The 7072-nt window shown below is 35.2% G+C and overlaps 1 long non-coding RNA gene across 1 annotated transcript; it reads left to right on the forward strand.

Annotated features, from left to right (window-relative positions):
- The first annotated feature begins 1461 nt into the window (after window positions 1–1461).
- Window positions 1462–2912, forward strand: LOC141724018 (uncharacterized). Its single transcript, XR_012576439.1, has 3 exons — window positions 1462–1806; window positions 1928–2005; window positions 2867–2912. It is a non-coding gene; the product is annotated as an uncharacterized LOC141724018 (long non-coding RNA).
- Window positions 2913–7072: the final 4160 nt, after the last annotated feature.

The raw sequence follows: 7072 nt of genomic DNA on the forward strand, positions 1-7072 counted from the left end.
GTCAGCATACTTTCTTCCAATCAACAAAACCTACATGGTGGATAGATTAGCAGAGCTATACATCAAGGAAATTGTGATAAGACATGGAGTCTCTGTAGCTATCGTATCTAACAGAGATCCCCGATTCAACTCCATATTTTTTTGAGGAGCTTTCAGGAATGCTTATGAACCAAACTGAATGTGAGTACTGCATACCATCCCCAAACCGATGGACAAAGTGAATGAATCATTCAGACATTGGAGTACATGTTGAGAAATTTTGTAATTGATTTTTAAGGTTATTGAGATGAACACCTAACTTTGATAGAGTTTGCCTATAATCATAGTTATCATGCGAGTATAGAAATGCCCCCACATGAGGCGCTGTATGGTCGGAGGTGCCATTCACCCTTGTACTGGGATGAAGTTGGTGAAAGAAAGTTACTAGGTCCCGACTTGGTGTAAAGAACGAGGGACATAGTTGAGTTGATTAGAGGATGCTTAGCGGCAACCCAAGACCGACAACATAAATATGCCGACTTAGCACGAAAAGACAGAGAGTATGAAGTGGGTGACCAGGTATTTTTGAAAGTGTCACCATGGGAAGGACTGATGAGATTTGGAAAGAAAGGGAAGTTGAGTTCCCGATATATGGGTCCTTTGAGATTTTGTGACAAATAGAACCGTGGCATATGAATTGGCTTTACCTCCAAACCTTCAACAGGTTCATAGTGTTTTTCATGTGCCAATGTTGAGAAAGTATAATGCGGATACCAAGAATATAGTGAAACATGAGTAAGTACTAGATCTGTCCTACATTGAGCAACCAGTTGAAATTATTGGTTAAAAAGAGCAAGTACTCAGGGACAAGAGTGTCAAGCTATTCAGAGTCTTATTGAGACATCCCAAGGTCGAAGAGTCGACTTGAGAATTAGAGAGCCACCTGCGAGAAAGGTACCCCCATCTATTTGTGAGTTGATTCCGGGACGGAATCCTTTTAAGGGGGGGAGACTATAAGAACCCTGATTTTTGTAATATTTTAAAACTTCTGTGAATAATAACTTGAGCTAATTAAGTAATACGTATGGGGATCATCATAAAATGAATAGTGGAATTTTGAGAATTCGAGATCATATTCTTGTGTATCGAGGAAAATAACTGAATGTAAAAGCCGACGGAATTCGAAGATTCACAATTATACTACGTGTTTTCGTATCCGTAAAGAATGGCGTAGAACCGGGAATACTACGTGAAATAAATAATATATCAAGGTGTTTCTATGATCAAGAGAAGGAATGGAATTGGTTATAGGATTATAAGCGATAAAAGAAATCGCTACGAAACAAGTCGTTATACGTGGAAACTATCGGAATGGAACGACGATTGCATTTACGATAAATAAACGAATGAGAAATTAAATCCCATGCAAGTTGGCCATGCATAACCAAGTCCTAACTAGTATTTAGGAGTGTAACTAGATGATTAGAAGCTAACTAGAATAGTTAGTGGAATAGTGTTGAATAGTGATGGGAGACAAACAAGTACACAAGCCATACTTCTCCCTTTTCTCACTTCACCACACAATCAAACCAACCCATACCTTTTCCAAATTATTGTCAAATCTGCTGCATACATCCCATATATTCATTGTACACTCCCACACTTTAGCCACAAAAGAAAACAACCCCTTTTCCCTCACTTAAAGCTCTCCCATTTTTCATTCCAGCAGTTCGGATTTTCTGAGCAAGGGAGAAAGAAAAATTCATAACTCAAAATATACGCATTCAAATATCATGAAATTTTTACCATAGCTTTTCTATATCATGGGTAAGCTTCGTACCAAATTTCAGCCTCAAATTATTTTTTTTCAATTTTATAAAAATGTTTGAATGAGGTGCTGAAAGGTAACTCCGAAATTTTAACTTGTTTCTTTGTTTTGTTTCTTAAGGATCTAGCCCTTCTAAGTGTTTTCTAAGCAAACCAAGCCTCAATCATCCTAGCACTAACCTTCCTAGTATCCAAGAAGGTATAACTTTCAACCTTTTAAGGTTTTATGGTTGAATTTAAGAGTTATGTTTGTTGTAGTGTTAAGATCCAAAGGATTGTGTTTGTTTGAGTTTGTATTGATTATGTTCTTACTAAAGACTTGAGATGTTGAGTTGTAATCCATGTATGTGGTAATATATAGAGCATATAAGGTTCATGTGGGTGGATCTTGAGAAGTACTTGTGTTTATGATGGTTATAGGTAGTGATTGTGTTAAGATCAAGTAGTAGAAATTGAGTTTGGGCATTCTTGCACTTGATCTGTTTTCTGCAGGACATTCGGCCATGAAAATTGTTAAAATTTGAAAGCCACTGGCCATTACTAGATAGAGATTGTTTTATAGTTTCTATACATGTATAGATCATCATGAGGAGATTTACGGTTTAGGAGTTATGGTCGTTTTAGTGTAAAACATTTCTGCGATTAGCCAACTGCACTTAAGTCCACTTACATGGTGATTTTGAAGGACTTAAAATAATTTCGAGATTCTGGAAAAATTATGAAAAATGGATATGACAGTATAGAAGAATGTTCAAAAAGAATTTTGAGAAAATATTAATTTTTCGATTTTATAAAAATGTTTTGGTAAAGAGAGCGTAAGCGAGAAACGCATAAAAACCTAGTTTTGACGCGCGTTTTCTCACGTTCAAGCTTAAAACTCGAAATGGACTTTCTAAAGCGAACGATCGATTTCAAAACTCGACCATGTTATAAAATGAGAATATAAGTGTTGAGAATATGACGATCGGAGATTCATTATACTTGAGTAGTTGCGAAAGTTGCTTAATAAAAGCGAGACGTTAATCGCGTACTAACTTAGACCATTGGTTCTTGTTTATAGATCCCAACCAAACACCAGAGACCATACCACTTCGATTACTCGAGGCAAGTTTTCGAAACCCTATCTCATACTATCCATGCTATATATATACTGTTGTGATATTGATGCCATGATTTACAGTTCAAATATATATATGCTTGTCTATGATATCAATGCATACGAATTATGCGATTGTTTACGAAAACAAATTTCGTTTTACACGAGTATGAGAAATTGAAACGTATTTCAAATATAATATAGGATAATGGGAGTCGGAAATATTTTAATAACATTTAATTCCGGAGAGAGCTGAACGCGAAAGATTTCTATTTCGATAAACAAAGTACGTTCGCGTAATATATATATCAAGCGAACGATTGAGATTTTGACTTAAACTTCGAGAAATATTGGTTTATTCATTTAAGGGACACCCTTACTTGATTGATTATTTTATAAAGCGATACTTAAGGGATTATTAAATATAAAGAAAGTATTTAAAAATATACTGAATAGTTTATAAATCATTTCACATTATTTAATAAAGATTTAACTATTCAAAGAGCAATTATAGGATACCAAATCCTGTTTTGATTATTTGATTAAGGTGTCTCCATTCGTTGGACCTTATTCAGAAATATTTTGTATTTAAGGTTTTTTATTAATTCATTGAACCTTAATTAGAAATACTTTGTACTTAAGATTTTATCAATTCATTGAACCTTATACAGATATATTTTATTTATAAGATTTTATCAATTCATTGAATCCCTATTAGATTATTATGAGACCTTAGATATTTAATATCTTTGAACTTCTAAAAACTTATTTAAAAATAGACATAGTTCCCAAGGGTACTTTCTAAATTATTCAAAACTCTTGAAAGAGATTAATCATTTGAAACCTATCAAAACCTTAGGGAACTTAGTCTAGAAGCATAAGAGTTTTGCTTCCTCGTTCAATAAAGAACAAGTGAGTAATATATGTGTCACCCTACTACAGATAGGGATTTGAAAATGATTTTAAATTCAAAACTCCGACAACTCCAAAAGATCAATTCAGTTAAAAGTGATGAATAAAACATCTTATTTACAGGTCAACTTTTAACGACCTATTCCTTCGAAAAAGGATTTTGAGCAAAAGATATAACTGTTTTGGGACTGGAATGTGGCCTGCCCGGCATGGAGTGGTATCGGGCAGTGACCAGGCGCGGAGTGGCGCATTATGCAAGCGCGGAGTGGCGCATTGTACGGTTATATGGTCTATGTGACCATTGACTTTCGGACTTGTACGGCAATGGGCAACCACCGTGTAGTGTCTTGATGAGCCCAAAGGCGGCTAGGTTTGTATTCCTTCTACTAGTAGAGAAAATTTCGTATTCGGCTGATCACCGATACGTGGTTTATTCCAGTATAGTCCCTTTCTTCCATTTTGGAAAAACTGTTGTGAAATATACAACAGAGAGCCGATAAGGCTGAGTTTTAAATAAGGATATTGATGAATATATATCAAATCCATTTGAGAAATCTGCCGATAAGACTGAGTTTAAATAAGGATGTTGATGATTATATATCAAATCCATTTGAGAAATCTGCCGAGAAGGCTGAGTTTTAAATTGGGATGTTGACGAATATATATCACACCCATATGAGAATCTTGGTTCGAGTAACATCTTGAGATTTTGAAATAAAATGAGTACGAGTATAAAATGATTTTGAGAAGGAGATGAATACAAGTATTCAGTGGATATACTATTGTAGTTGATTTTGAGAATTTTATAAATTTGATAAGCATATAAACTTTCAGAACGCTTTGGAGATACAAAGTATAATTATTGGTTTTATTTATCCTTACATACTTAATTATGGGGATATATACCTTGCTGAGCTTTAATGCTCACCCTTGCTTTTATATATCATATCACAACAGACTACCAGCATGGATCAGGTCCTTCGGCGGGTAAGGAACGCTCGTGAGTTCCGTAGGCTTTTTGTGCGCCAGCCCCGTCAGGTAGATAAGTGGAAATGATTTATTTAATAATGTTTCCAAGCATATAACCTGTGTGTGTGTGAGTCTGAATAAAAGGTCGAGTAATATTGTGAAAAGAGAATTATTTAATTAATAAGTGATCGTAACAACCCGAATTCACGACCTTGGATTTGGGGGTGTTACATCTTCCCACACTTGTCTTCCTCTTGTTGGTGTGATGACATCATCATCACTAACCTCTTTGATTAACTCCTAATTACTTGCCTAATGATCGCTGATCTGTTATATGGTTCGCTTAACTTTCGTTTTCGTTTATTGTTTGAGGGATCATACCTGGGATCTTATTACTTGGGTTCCCTTAACCTTTCTGAATACATTATATTCCTTTTATGATCCTCTCTTATAATCCTTGAATTTAAATCCTTGTTATCCTGTTACCTTATACTCTATTCTTTCGGTATCTGGTGCATTTTCGGGAAAAATCAAAGTGATCGAATTTGGATTCTGACGATCTTTACATACACTTATATATCATATAGAGTACTAATAAGATCTCAGAATAACAATAAAAGAACCTCTACAAGGTGTGGCATGAAAAGTTTTCTTATTCAGCATAATCAGCAAAATCACTATTCATAAGGGTTACAAAAAGTTCAAAATTTTGGGGTTATTACAGCTGTGAGCAAACCTGTGAGCAAAGCAAGTTTGCCAAGTTGAATGAAAAATATGGATCAGTTTCCAAAAACTTTGTTTCAGGAGAATCAAGTCAAGTGAAGAAGGAGAAGAAAGTGAATGTTGGTCATCTGTCCATCAAACAATTGAATGACAGACTAGAAAAGATTGAGGTTAAAATAGAAACTAAAAAGAAAAATAATAGAAATGGGAAAGTAGGGATTAACAAACATAACAACTTCACACCTAACAAGTATGCTCCAAGAAAAATTTGTGTTAAGTGTGGTAGTGTTAATCATTTTTCTGTTAATTGCAAACTTGCCATGCCTACTCCTATATCTGTACCCTCTTTTTTCCCCAACATGAATGTCATGCCTTCTATGCCTATGAATGATATGTCTGCTCAGAATATGAATGCACAATTTGCTAATATGCCATTTGCACCTAATCCTTATTATGCTGCATTTAGTATGCCACAAATGTCATTTAGCATGCCTTACTGGAATAACATGTTTACAAACAGCATTCCTTTTCCTGCTAATCAAAATGTGCATGATAATTCTATTTTAATGACTGGTTTCAAAGGTCCAACTCAAATGACTAAGGATGAATCAGAAATTCCCAAGTCGAATGAGATTAAACCTAAGAAACCAAAGAAGAAAGTTAACAAGGCAGGACCCAAGAAAACTTGGGTACCAAAATCAACTTGATTTGGTTTTGATGTGTGCAGGGAAACAGAAAGAATCTTTGGTACCTAGATAGTGGTTGTTCAAGGCACATGACTGAAGATTCTACCCTGCTCACAGAGTTCAAGGAGAGAGTTGGCCCAAATATTACTTTTGGAGATGACATAAAGGGTTATACTGTGGGATATGGCTTGATTTCAAAAGACAATGTCATCATTGAAGAGGTTGCCCTAGTGGATGGTCTCAAACGTAATTTGTTGAGTATCAGCCACCTTTGTGATAAGGGCAATTCAGTAACCTTCAATTCAGAAGCTTGTGTTTTGACAAACAAAAGAAGCAACAAAGTGGTTCTCACTGGAATGAGAAAAAGAAATGTATATCTAGCTGACTTCAACTCATCTAATGCAGAATCTGTCACTTATCGTCTCAGTAAAGCAATTCAAGATGAAAGTTGGCTATGGCACAAGAAGCTGTCCCATCTAAACTTTAAGACCATGAATGAGCTTGTTAAGAAAGAACTGATAAGAGGAATTCCTCAAGTAGAGTTTTCTAAGGATGGATTGTGTGATGCCTGCCAAAAGGGAAAACAGATTAAAGCATCATTCAGAAAGAAACTTGATTCAACAATTGAAGAATCTTTGCAATTGCTACACACGGATCTATTTGGACTAGTCAATGTGTTGTCCATTTCAAGGAAAAGATTTTGCCTAGTAATTATAGATGATTTCTCAAAGTTCTCTTGGATATATTTCCTAAAGTCTAAAGATGAAGCTAGTGAAATCATTATCAATCACATAAGGCAAGTCAACAATTCACTACTAGAAATAGTGCCTACGACATCATCTCTTTAACATCGGTTAGAAATGTCACCGATGTTAAAAGC

The sequence above is a fragment of the Apium graveolens genome, chromosome 5 (genome assembly GCF_009905375.1).
Source record: "Apium graveolens cultivar Ventura chromosome 5, ASM990537v1, whole genome shotgun sequence".
Classification (NCBI taxonomy): Eukaryota; Viridiplantae; Streptophyta; class Magnoliopsida; order Apiales; family Apiaceae; genus Apium; species Apium graveolens.